Here is a 14,456-nt window from a genome sequence, read left to right on the forward strand (position 1 = left end):
GCCCACCACCATGTCATGATGCAGCAAGAAGCCCTCACCAAGTGCTGGCACCTTGGTATCGGAATTCTCAGCCTTCAGAACCGTGAGAAATAACTTCTTTTCCTCTTCGTGTTGTTATAGCACAGAAAGTGGACTAATACAGTTTTTGGCTCTTCTCACCCTCCCACAGGCCTTCCCATTTTAATTTTCTAAACACTTCCTTTCTTCCACATCTCCTTCTTTATATGGCTCACAAACTATACCCCAAATGTAATCATATCTTTCATTATTCTAATACAAAAATAAATGACATGTTTTCTTCAGCTCTTCAGTTGGGTGAATTAAAGTAAAACCACAAAGAATTGTTTATTTTTTTAGATCCCTTGAATGTTCACTTTTCTAAAAATATGCACATTTTCCTATGGAGACAAGTAATGATATTGAATTTACTATAAATTAATAAAACTTCTGTAAAAGTAGACATATTCTTACCCTGAACATTCAATGCCAAATTGAATTATATAAATTCAAGTAGTATAATGACCAAAATATCTTGATTTTATTTCCCAAGATTGAAAATTTATAATACTTATTAATATGTTTTGACATGTCATAAGTATGTTAAAATCTAAGTATAATTTATCTTATGAAAATTACATGGGAAAAAATTATTTAGGAAAATATCTTAAGTGAAAAATCATTATAAAACAAAACAGCACATAATAATAGTGATATTTTAAAGTTTATGACACCTCTGGAATAAGACCTGTAATGACACTAACAGAATAGAAATCTGAAGAAATGTTTCCATAACTGACAGTGTGCAATCACACCTCTTGGAAAGGTGATCATAATAACATTCTAAAATGATTCAGGATAAGACTCTGTAAGTCCATTCATTTAGTTCAGAATTTATTCCACACATTGACCTTTTTAATCCCTTCTTAGGACTAAAGGCAAATGGATCTAAGGCGTATATCTATAAGAAAGTTTTCCAGGGGCTGGGGATGTGGCTCAAGCAGTAGCGCACTCGCCTGGCATGCGTGCGGCCCGGGTCCGATCCTCAGCACCACATACCAATAAAGATGTTGTGTCCGCCGAGAACTAAAAAATAAATATTAAAAATTCTCCCTCTCTCTCTCCCTCCTCTCTCACTCTCTCTTTAAAAAAAAAAAAGTTTTCCAGTGAAGCTAACCTAAGAAGTTAAGTAACCTATCACTGTCATTTCTATTTCAGTGTGAAATAATTAACTAAATTAATATTGGATACTATACTGCTGTGATCCCCTCAAACAATAAAGGAAGTAAAACTCAAACTATAAATGAAGTAAAATCTACAGTACTTTCATGTCCAACCATCTCTAAGTAGGTTTAAAAACCATTAGGAGAAAATATTTGGCTGCAGTATTTGAGTAAATGTTCATTGAAATGAATTGGAACTCTAAGTCTCAATGATAAGAGACACTTAGTATGGCACTCAAGGGAACAATTTACAGTGTTGGTGGGAATGAAAACTGATATAGCCTTCATAAGAAATGGTATGGAGTTTCCTAAAAAAATATTAAAAATTGAACAACCAAATGATCCAGCAGTTCCACTCTTTGATATAAAAGAAAAATCTGAGATGCACTAAACATAATCATAAAGGCTGGTAGATTGAAGGTGGAGGAGATAAGGGAAGGCTCGGGGTCCTGCTTAGCCACTTCGGTCACTGCTGTCTCCAGGTCTGCTACCGCCTTACCATGCTCTCCTTATTGACACTTACATTAAAGACTCCAAAGAAAGGGAATTTCTCTTCAATGCCATTGAAACAATGCCTTGTGTGAAGAAGAAAGCCAATTGGGCCTTGCGTTGGATTGGGGACAAAGAGGCTACCTATGGAGAACGTGTTGTAGCCTTTGCTGCTGTGGAGGGAATCTTCTTTTCTGGCTCAAGAAACGAGGACTAATGCATGGCCTCACATTTTCCAATGAACTTATTAGCAGAGATGAGGGTTTACACTGTGACTTTGCCTGCCTGATGCTCAAACACCTGCTGCACAAACCATCAGAGCAGAGAGTAAAAGAAACAATTATCAATGCCTTCAGGATAGAACAGGAGTTGCTCACAGAAGCCTTGCCTGAGAAGCTAATAGGGATGAATTGCACTTTGATGAAGCAGTACATTGAATTTGTGGCAGATAGGCTTATGCTGGAGCTGGGCTTTAACAAGGTTTTCAAAGTAGAAAATCCATTTGACTTTATGGAGAATATTTCACTAGAAGGGAAGACTAACTTCTTTGAGAAGGGAGTAGGCGAGTATCAGAGAATGGGAGTGATGTGGAATCCAACAGATAATTCTTTTACCTTGAATGCTGACTTTTAAATGAACAGAGGATGTGCTTTTATTTGGCTGATTTTCCCCCCTCCCTTATCACCTACCCCCCATCCCCCCAAATCAGCTAAAATGAATCCACCAGCTACACCATTGTCCACACGTTGATTAATGGCATCTAAAAAATTGTGCAGCTACCTCAGAATCCTTGTTGGCTTTTGCAAGCAGCTGTCCAGCTTCAAAGCACTAATGATGACGATCCCGGCTTCCAAGTGAGGGACCCTCAAGCAAGCCTGCCCCAGCAGGATTGAACATCAGTGACAGCCACCAGACAGTTAAGGTGTCAATCTCACTGCTACAAAGAAAACTTTAAAGCTTACTTAACTAGTTTGTAAATAAAACTGGCACTTTACACACAAATGATCATTGTATTGTCAAGGGAAAAGCCTGTTTAGTTTGGTTTCTACAACAAATGCAAAGTGTTGTATTTACCACTAATGGCCAATTCAAAATTCACTAAACAACTAAAGTTAAACTTCTGTTGACTCATATGTAATTTAGATTTTGTTTTCTTTAATGAACTGAAGTATTTAATAGATTTTTAAGTCAGTCCTGTGCATATGCAGACTTTAGCCAGCTGGTGCCAGTAGAAGACAATTTGTGTATTTTATTCTGAACCCCAGATAGGGTGTCAGCATGTCTTGCTCAAGAATGATGTCTTTCAGGGCAAGGGGCTTCTAACTTAAGTCACTGGGAATTGAGATGTGATTTGGGTGACTACTAGTGACCCAGTGACATGTGAGGAACAGTATCATTGTTTTTCAGATTGTACTTTCCTCAATTTCTACTTGGCATGAAAAGACTTAAAGGGTCTTTGGATTTAAGATGCTATTATGACTTTTCAGGTCAACCTTAGACAAAGTGACCTGTCTCAGCTTTTCTATTAATAGTGGTGAAACCAGAAATAAAATGGGCTCTCCTAGATGTTGTATTTATTTCTAACTTTGTAAATAGGTACTGTTGAGACTTGATCATTTTACCTGACTCTTTAATTAGCAAATATGTTTTACTCTATGTCTATTTAGGTTTTATTTGTTTTGTGGGAAAAATCACCCAGTATTATCTTGAAGACATTGTTCTAACTATTCTAACATTTGCCTAAATATGAGCATCACCTGGTGAATTCTTTAACCAGTAGGAAATCAGTGTTGGTAGGTTCTATTAAAACATGTTCCATTCAAATGTTAATTTCAGGTAGAGGTATAGTTAACAGCCAGTTTAGATAAATCTACCTCTGGAATAAAAAAACCCAAGGTGTTACACAGAAGATGGTGCATGACTTGTATTGATCTTTGGCCCTGTTTGTTAATTGGGTTGTGTATTAGCTGACCGTTTGTCAGTTTCCTTTTATTGTATAGTCTTTGAATTCCTATAATATGAGATTCTTGTATCTTAAAATATTGTTGCTTAAAGTTAATAAATTCGGGTTATATTGTTGAGAGAGAGAGAGAGAGAGAGAGAGAGAGAGAGAGAGAGAGAGAGAGAGAGAAGTTAATCAATGAACATCTATGGGCCAAAGCCAAAGAATAGACTTTCACTTTCTAAATATATGTTAAAACCTTGACTAATGACCCCTAGTGGCCAAACCCTGAAGCTACCTCCTCTCCTCTGTACAGATTTCCACACTAAATCTAATTAATCCAGAAGCAACAATTACTTCTATTTGTGGACTTCCATCTGATCTCAAAATTTCATCTACTTTTTGCTATCCCTTTATTTTAGTCAGCTTTTCCACCGCTATGACCAAAAGACCTGACAAGAACAATTTCAGAGGAGGAAAGTTTTATTTGGCACTCATGGTCTCAGAGGTCTGGGTTCCTAGATGGCCACCTCCATTGCTCTGGGTCTGAGGAGAGGCAGAACTGTGGAGGAGGAAAGCTGCTCAAGACAGGGCAACCAGGAAGGAGAGAGAGAGCACTCTACTCACCAGGGACAAAATATAAGCCCTGAAGGCAGTCCCCAGTGACCTACCTCCTCCAACCACTTCCTATCTGCCTACAGTTATGGCTCAGTTAATCCATATCTGTGGATTATTACACTGACTAGATTAAAAACTCTCTTAACCCAATCATTTCACCTCTGAATGTTCTTGCATTATCGCACACATGAGGCCACATATAAGAACCATAACATTCTACCCCTGTCCCCCAAAAGCTCATGCCCATCTCACAATTCAAAATACATGGTGGTGCATGCCTGTAATCCCAGTGGCTTGAGAGGCTGAGGCAGGAATATTGTGAGTTCAAAGCCAATCTCAGCAATGGCAAGGCCTGTCTCTAAATAAAATACAAAAACAGAGCTGGGAATGTGGCTCAGTGGTTGAGTGCCCCAGAGTTAATCCCTGGTACCCCCATCCCTGGAAAAATGCATTTAATCTATTTCCAAGTGTTCTCATAATCTTAAGAGCTCCACCATTACTCAAGCATCCAAACCCAAAGTCTCTTGAGCCTCAAGGTAAACTCCTACCATGAGCCTCTGTAAAACACCAAAAGCAAATTACATATAGCCAATATATAAGGGCACACACTAGATATTTTCATTATATAACAAAGAAATAAGAATATAGAAAGAAGGAATGGAACCAAAGAAAGACTGAAACCCAGCAGGGCAAACAAGTCCTGGAATTTCTCCCCCAGCATCTGGGGCACAGAGCATGGTGATCCTTGCCCCTGAGGCCTTGCTGGTTGCAGGCCACATGACCTCTCTCTAGGCTTGTTTCTGCTCAATTCCTACAGCTTTCTTCCAAAGATACCCCATGTTAATGGCATCTCTTAATCCAGGGCTCTCCAGTGCAGCTTTGGCTTTCTTGCTATATCCTCAGGCACTACCATTTCTGGGGCAGTCCTGTAGGGACTTCTAACCTGTTGCAATTTGTTTATCTCCCTGACCTTCCTTTGAAATCTTAGTAGAAGCCTCCAAGACCCTGTAACTCCAGCACCATGCCTTCCTGGAAAACCAGCACTGAAGGATATGGAAAATAATAACCCAAGACAATGTGACCTGGGAGTAGGAAGGGAGGAAGAAGGCAAAAACATTGATCCTTCCCCAATAAATCCTTTCCCAGTGACAAGACAATATCTGAGAAGGACACACACATCAATCCTAAAATGGCAGTCCCGGGTTAAACATTGATTCTTTACAATATAATGACCCCTGAGACCCTCCATCCTTTTCCAGTAAAAACAAGTTTCAATTTTTTTCCTGAACACCCAAACTGACACATTCTGACAACGTCTCCAATGATTAACTCACCTTTCAGTGTAACCTATAGAACCCAGACCTCTCCTATAACCAGAGGCCATTTTCTACCCAGAAAGTGAGCCCTTCTGACGCCTGACCGCCAAGTAAAAGGCATTGCTGTTCTGTGAGGGCTGCTCCCATGGCCTTCGTTTGTGCTTACAAGCACCATGAGGTTGATGCCAAGATCTGCCATCACCTCAAGCAGGAGTCAGTAGCTAAGCCTCCTGGGACCATGGCTACAGGAACCTCTGAGCGTCTGAGCAACTGAACCCAGTGAAACAGCTTCCTGAGTTCCCTGTGTAAACAGGGTGCCCCACTGGTCTCTTTCCAAAGAATTTTTTACCTTTACTCCCTTGAGCCTGAAATGGGTCTGGTCATACCAATTCCTGAGCTGCTCTTAAGCCAACTTTCTCTGGATAAAGTCTTCAGCATTTCTAAAGGACTAAGGAACATATGAAAGACCTTCCCTCTCCATGTGCCAGCCATGACCTTTGCACACCCTTGATGGAACATCTAAAGAAGGCAGCCTTCTGGGTGGGTTTGGCTCACTCTTGAGCACTCTGAGTTGTCCACTTCTCTCAAGGCTGTCACTCCCTCCCTTCCAGCAGCTGGCCAGGCTGTGGGGGATAAGTGTCCTTGAGCAGATCACTGGGTCCTGCAGGTTGTTAGAACAGAGCTTTCTTTGTTCTACCTTGTATTTAAGGAGGAATAGACTTTGGAGCTTCACCCATGGAAAAGCCACTCTGCCCAGGACTTCCCAGTCAGGACCTAAAGAGCTGCCCAGGACTCCTCAGCTGCATGACTTCAGGGGTGGCTGTTTCCCCTGAAATAATGGTGTATTTTCAGCTCTTCCTCTCTTGCCTACCACTTTTGCTTTTTTTTGCTCTTGCTTCCATATTGTTCCTAAAATAAATGCTATCTTGTTTAAAGAGTGTCTTCATTGTCTATTGGGTCTGACCTACCAAATTCAGCAGCTGCACACATACCTATTGCTTTAATGTCACAATTTCTTTACTGAATGTAATGTCTTTAACAACCATAACTTCTTCAACCACAGTTTTACTCACACCTTTCTGGTCAAATGGGAAGTTTTTCAAATCTTGCTGCTCTTCTTTCTGCTTCTGATATCACAGTAAACTTGGCTAAAAGCTGCCAGCCATATCCATATCACCACCTGAAGGCTGTGACACCTTGAAATTTCCTCTGCCAAATAAGTTAGTCCATCACCTTTCAATTCAGACTCACAGAAAACATCAGGAAACAGACACAATGTAGATAATGTCTTTGACAAAATACAATATAAATGGCCTCTTTTCCAATTTCCAATAGAGTCTTCCTCCTCTGAAACCTCACAAGCCCAGCCTTTGTTGTTGTGATATGTCCAATAGGTATTTTGGTCTTTTGAGTTCCCACCAGAATCATTGAAGTTCCACTTAACAACAATCTAAAGCTTTTCCAACTTATGCTTCTAAACTATTCAAAATCCCCCCTCCCCTGCACATGTAGCACACCAGCTCCAAAGACTTTTGAAACACATGTTCAGGTTACTCATGGCAACAACTTTGCTTCCTGGTACCAATTTCTGTTTTACTCAGCTTTTTTCTCTGTGTGTGTGTGAGATGAGGGAGGCGGAACCACTCCATTTTTCTTACAAAGGAAAAGAGACCCTTTCCACTTAAAGACATGGTCCAGGGTCACTGAATCTTCATCATTCTCCACACACATCCTCACATTTTCTGATTTCACAGTTTAATGCATAAACCTAAGACTCTCTATCATCCAGTCCCTTCATTCTTTCCCCCACTCAGGGATGGCTGAGCTGCCTTCCCCATATCAGCCCAGCCACAGGTGCTAGTAATTGGAGAAGGCTCAAATTAAATGTTAAGTTTCAAATGATTTTTTCCCTAAATATCTTTTAAAAATATGCAATCTATTTTTTTCTTCTCCTTTTCTGGAATATGATTTGATTTTTTGTAATAAACTCCATTCTGTTACCTTATAACCTCACCTATTTTTTTAATTTAATTTTTGTTTTGTTTTGGTTTTGTGACTGCTTTTTTCCCCTTTCAAACAAGCTAAACAGAATAAAAACAAAAACGATATTAGTCAGAACATGTTTACCCATTTTGTCCCTTTTCAATATCTACTTTCTCTACAACAAATGAAACTGGATTATTCATTAATTTTAAGTTGTTTATTTTTATTAACTTATTTTTTTATTGTTGCTGCTGCCAATCTTTTTATGAGGGCCTCTCCAGGGAAATGTACGTTTTGTGAGAATAAGGTCCTTCTTTGTATTGTTATCAATAAATGGTTACCATACAGAATAGATGCTCATTTTTTTTTATTTTTTACAAATGAATAGTTATATAATTAGTTTCATCTATCTACTGAACTGGTCAGCGTTTTTTGCTTGAGATCTCTGTAAGTTATCATGTGGTGGTGACTGGGTCCCAAGGCTTTCCTCACACATGTGACTTGCTTAGAGCCTCAACAGTGTGGCACGAGTGGTTTTCCCAAAAGCACTATTTTTCAAACAGTAAAGCAGAAACACAGAATGATTTGTCAACATGTTGGAGGTAGTCCACTCGTGGAAATAGAACTGAAGTTTGCACTCAGTTTCACTCTTTCTCAACATGCTCAGGGAACTTTCAAAATAAAAATTAGAATACTGTAAAACCAGAGTGTACTTGACCACTAAATATAATGCCAATTCTGAGTGAAATTACTCTCCAGGTAAACTTTTATTCACAAGTTTGTGTTCATATATTTTTATCCATCACTCTTTGCAGGTTTAAAGCATGAAAAATATACCCAATTATTATATACTATTTCATTTAAATTTGGGAAGCTAATGTAAAGAAAACAAGCTAGAAAAGTGGAAAAACATTAGAAAGGTGGATTTATATGTACATAGAAGTAGGTCCATAACAATTATCGTTGCCCCTTTCTTCACTGATATATAATAAAAACCAGGAAAATGCCTAGCATACGGTAAACTCTCAGTGATTACTGAATGAATGAATATACAAAAAAACAAAAAACCCAAAACTTTAACTCTTTCATGTCAGGGTTTAAGCTCTGTAGGAAATTTTTGGTAATCCATAGGATAATTTTAGAAGATGCTTTATGGGACAATAATGCTTTCATTTGTATTGTTTTTCTGACTGAATGCTCTTATTTTCTTCTTTAACTATTGACAACTACAGTAATTTTCAAGAATCTACATCTGTCTTCTATGGAGCTGCCTATTATTGTTTCAGAATGCAGTAAATACTGTTTTCTTTGAAATTTTATTTCACTTCCGGTCTTGGGTATATTTTTTGTATTAAATGTATTCTCAATTTCATTGTCCGTCAATATTGTTATTGCACTAAGATAAATACAGTCATTTACTTGGATTTGTTTTAAAAATATTTTCATGACATTTAGCATTTTTTTTAGTACTTAATTGAGCTGCTTTTGGTTTGTCCGTGTTCTTTCCTAAATTAGGATCCATTGCAGTTACTATCTGAAAATAGACAAAAACCAGCACAGAAGAATAATTGCTAAAGCAAAGCCTCCAACTGTCAAATAAATCAAATCAAACAAAATGGTAGCAAATTGTTCAAAACCATTTTAAATTTAGTTCAAGGGATTAATTAAAATTGTGCTGAAACAAAATTAGTATAAATAAGCACAAATATAACTATATGTTGCCATAGGGTTAGTGGTTTGCTGCATGACTAATCAAACTCATATTCAGTAACTTAAATCAGAATGATTCCACTTTGCTGATGAGGCTGTAGATCAGCTCAACAATTCTACTAGTCAAGTCTTAGGTGATTTTTCCCAGGTTGACTCATGCCTGTGGGCAGCTGACCTATCCTCTGAGGCCTGAGGGAGTCAGACAAAGGGCAGTTAGCTTACTGTCCACTTGACTGAGAGAAGAAGAAGTATGTGTTTCTAAATCTCCATCTGATTATTCCAAGTTGTTCACATGATCTTTGGGCAGAGTCAGAGGGGTGGAAAGATCTTCAATTGCAAATGAACATTCACTTCTCTCACATTTCATTGAACAAATCAAGCCGAAAGTCTTCCCAGATTCAAGGGAAACTGGCTTGTCTTTTGGGCACAAAGTCACTACAAAGGGCCTAGGTACAAGGAGAGGGTAGAGAAGCAGACATGGGACTGATTTCTACCTGAACATAGGACACTTCAAGATTATTTATTTTCTATTATATCACATAAAATAAGATATGTGAAAAAATCTCATTATTAATTGGAACATTAGGACTATATGGCCTCAAATGTTTTCCAATATTAAGATTCACAATTGTAAGTTTCACCCACAAAAATTAGGAGTGGGGGAAGGGGGATTTTAGTCAATGAAATGGATGTCAATTCATTTGAAAATATTTTTACCAGGAATGGACTTTAAGGAGGAAGTTGACAACAGGTGTATAATAGGGGCGTGACAAAGGAGGACAGACCTGGATGTCTTTGAGGCTGCCAGAAGGCAGTAAAAGGACAGCAGGATCCTGGAAGTGGCAGGTAGAGAGTAAGAGAGGATCATGGACAAAATGAATTGCCTGTGGCCTGGGAAGGATGAGGTTCACAGGGCAATTTGTTCAGTCAGTCGGACTTTCTTTCCTCATCAAAGACGCATGTCCTTTAAATCTTGCTGCTTCCTCATGTTCCCTTGCACACTGCCTCCTCCTCCCTCATTATTCCCTGCTCCACTCTGTCCCTCACTGGTCCCATCACTCCTCTATACAGGACCAGGATACTAGACGCAGGAGGAGAAGCAATTGGCTTAATTAGCTTGCTTCTATAGAAGAAATTGCAGATATTCGGGCGTTGGATATTTACATTAAGATTTGAGCTAAAAAATAAATCAAAAATTGTGAACATTTAGGGGGTGACATGTAGTGTTTACATACATGAGTATTTGTGTAATGCTCACATCAGGTAAATTTAATCTATCTCCTAAATCATTATTTTTATGGTGAAAACATTCAGTATCCTTTCTTCTAGTTTTCTTTTTGAATATACACTATATTATCTTTATCTATAGCAACCCTATTATGCAACAGCACAACAAAACTTCTTACTCTTAGTACCTACTAATTAAACTTTTGTTTTGTTTGTAGAAAATCTTCTGTTTTGCAAAGAGATTCATTTCATAGAGATATTTTAAGGCATCTATAAGCATAAATGCATATATATGTATGTATGTATGTGTGTGTGTGTGTATATATAAAATTTCTACATCAACATCATAAAATAGAGCTCATCTGTAATTCTTGTATCTCCACACTCGGAAAATACATTATTAGACAATGAACATATGCAAGTAGAAATAAAAGGGAAGCAAATATTTTTACAAGTGGAAAGAAAGCCAAAGATCCTCATTTCATATGTGAGACTTAGTCACAGGTTTCCTGGTCAGGTCACAAAATTAATCTGCTGCAGAGCCAGGTCTAGAACCCAGATCTCTCCCGGGTTACTAATCCTTGTTTCTTTAGTGTTTCTTCTACTTTACAGTATGCCAACTTGAATGTTAATCACTCATTCGTATTTTAAGTTTTCTCAAGGATGCCTGCCTTCTAAAGTGTTTTACACATTTCTCCTCATAGAGGAAGCAATGAAGGAGATGTTGTTGAAGTACTGGTTTCTTTCTACTCCTTTGACCACAGGAGTGCTCTTACAGAAGTTCCAAAGTGAGTCTATTGCCACCATGTGGCCATAATGCGCAACTACAACGTTGAAAGTGTGTTGGAGGGATTTCCCATTTAAACAAAGGTTTAAGAATAATTGGAAGACCACCAGTTCTTGATTGTTTCTTTGTGCTACTTCGGATTAAACCTAGTATACTATTATTGAGCTACATCGTCAAGCTTTACTTTACTGTGAGACAGGAGTTTGCTAAGTTAAAGTCTCTCTTGAAAATTGCCATCTTACTGCCCAAGTCTAAAGCAGCAGGGATTACACATGCACTTGAGTGCCTGATGATGAGCACAAGTATTTTCACTATTTAGATACAATAATTATTACAATTTTACTGTATATATGTTATCTCTTTCTCAACTATCTTTGTTCTGAATGATTTAAAAATAATTTGCACATAGAAATAAATCTAAGGTTATGAAAAATGACATATTTAATATCACAACATAAAATCATATACCCCCAAATTTACCAATTTACCATACTATTCTCAAAAATGAAATATCATATCATAAAAACAAACAACAATAACAAAAACATAAAACAAACAAGAAAACAACAAAACAGAAAAACTCAGAAACTCGGGAGGAGAGGAAAAGGAGAGCCAAGTGGAGTATCTGGCATTGCATAATCCTCAGGAGCTCACAAAGGTAGAGGTGTCAGAGGAGACGTGAGCATTAAGGCAGTGTCCACTTTACAGAGGAGGTGGAGAGGGTGATGGCCTGAGAGATTGTTGACCTGGTGCCTCTGATATTTGCTGGGTTTAACTGAGGTTTTATCCAGGAGACATAGATGAAAGAGAAAAGAGCCCCATCATGACAGGCCAGGGACTCATAGTCCTCTTGCAACAGCAAACATGGCCATAGGAATTAAAATGTGCATCATCTTGCATGGCAAAGCAATAGTGTCTAATTTGTTTGGAATAATCAACTGTCCAACATGCAGACTGCACACATAGAGGAGTGCTCCATAAACAACAACCTGCTGCTGGGCTCAGCTTTAGAGTGTGTGCTTAGGGAGAGGTGCACCCAGCTCTAATGCCACTCAGAGGAACTGAGCCAAGAGAATGTCAGGTTCAAGGCCAGTCCAGGCAAACTAAAGGAAATCTAATGTAAAATTTTTTAAAAAAGTATGTAAATGGGTACATTCAACAGAGAGAGAGAGAGAGAGAGAGAGAGAGAGAGAGAGAGAGAGAGAGAAAGCAAAAGAGAGAAAGAGAGAGAGGAAAGGGGGTCTAACTCTGTGGAAATAACATTAAATTGGATGAGAGCATCAGGCCCCATTCACTAGTATTGTGAAAAGAGATCAATTACTTAATGAAAGGTAGAACAACTTACATAGGAACTGCAGAGGCTCATATGATTTCCCCAAACGTCATACTTTAATACAATTTTTAAAAGGCTTTTGATTCCCATACAGGAATGCATTTGTGGGTCTTGAAGGAATTGCAAGGAATGAAAAGTGCAATATTCCAATCACTCACTTCAAAACAGGTGAGACAGAATGTGTGCATGCGGAAGCAGGCAAAACAACAACCATGAATGGTGTCGTTCATATGTGTGCAAACTTATGGACAGAATCAACACAGGGCTTCAGTACCCACACAAACTTAGTGACATACTGGGGCATAACCTCTGGTCAGAGACAAGAGTCCATTGGCCACCACGGCAAACACTTCAGTGCTGCAGGGGGCTTCTATGTCTCCTCAGTTCTACAGAGTATTGCATGACATAAAGGAAGACTGGGAAAGATTCTCTTTTGATTTCACTTGTGGGAGGCATTTCTATATAAATTTAAAATAAAAAAAATAATCTCCATTATTTTTTCTGACAGGAGGTATAAAGAGAGTTGATATGGAATGCATTCCTATGTAAAGGGGTAACCACAGCCTTGCCTTCTTCTCTTCCAGATGCATACTTTTTCTTCTGTATGTTGTAGATTTTTCCTTTTCCACATGAGGTGTGCAAGGCCAGACCAGGATGTGGTCACTGGGGAAGCATGCACAAGAAAGAGCACCTGATGAGAAGCTGCAAGAGTGGGAAACCGACATCTAGGCCTGTGGAGGACTGAAGGGGAACAGAAAATCTTGGTATTCCCTAGCCTCTGGTATTTCGTCAAAGTCAGCAGAGTCAAGACCAGGTGTGAACCCAAGTACAAGAGCAGGCCCTAGATAGGGAGAGCCTCAGGCAGTGTTGGTCACAGGCCATTTCCTTCTGAAAGTTCTTTCTCTGATGAGCAGGACCCTTGGGATGTGGGGAATGCCTATAGCACTGAGACTTGCCCTTTTCCAGCACTTGGTTTTCTGACTTCAAGTCTTAGGCTGTAAGTTATTGAAGGTAATTGTGTTTTCAGCTCAGCCTCTTCAACATGGCAAAAATATAAACTATTGCTCTAAGAGGAAATTGCACTTCAATGTTCTCATTTGAAAGAACTGGAAAGATTCTGACACAAGGCTACTCTAGTAGTGAGATCCATCTTCCACACTTTTTCTTTTTCTGACAGAATAAGGACAATTGCCCAGGCTCACCTGGATCTTGTGATGTCCAAAAGCCTTAGATTCCCAAGTAGTTTGGCGTTTGCAGAGTACACTTCTGTGCCTGGGTTCTGAAACACAGGGTATTTTCTGTCTTTCCAGTATGGACCATTGAACCCGGGATGCTCTGCACCTGAGCTCCATCCACAGCTCCTTTGATGCTTCATTTTGAGACCAGGTCTCTCTAATTGCAGGGTGTGGCCTTCCATTGGCAATCCTGCCCTCCCAGGGTCTTCAGTGTCTGCACAACCTGGATCCTGGCCCATAGCCTTTGGAAAGAATGTGAACTCTGGGGTGGGACGCCTGGCTACTACTGGAACGCACCTGCCACGATGTCCATGAGTGCAGGCTACCTCAATAGAGGATGACTGTGGTGAGACAACCTCATCAACCCAGTCACCTCTACTAGGACCTCCATGCAGCCTGGCACTAGACATCCCATCTGCTCACTGCACACACAAGTGTGGGTCCTACTGAGCTGGAGCCAATCTAGCACAAAGCAGGATGATCCAGTGCACTGGATTCCATATTGCTGACCTCCATCATATCAACTGAAACAATGATGTCACCTTGAAAGTCAGCCAGGAGCTCAAAAGCAAAAGCAAATGGATACTCTGAGGTTT

General features: G+C 39.2%; 1 pseudogene across 1 annotated transcript; it reads left to right on the forward strand.

Annotated features, from left to right (window-relative positions):
• The first annotated feature begins 18 nt into the window (after nt 1-18).
• Nucleotides 19-2,342, forward strand: LOC308658171 (ribonucleoside-diphosphate reductase subunit M2-like; annotated as a pseudogene). The gene is made up of 2 exons: nt 19-82; nt 1,703-2,342. The product of its transcript is annotated as a ribonucleoside-diphosphate reductase subunit M2-like (transcript).
• The last annotated feature ends 12,114 nt before the right edge of the window (nt 2,343-14,456 follow it).

Source organism: Spermophilus citellus (genome assembly GCF_964194105.1).
Source record: "Spermophilus citellus genome assembly, chromosome: 10".
Lineage (NCBI taxonomy): Eukaryota > Metazoa > Chordata > Mammalia > Rodentia > Sciuridae > Spermophilus > Spermophilus citellus.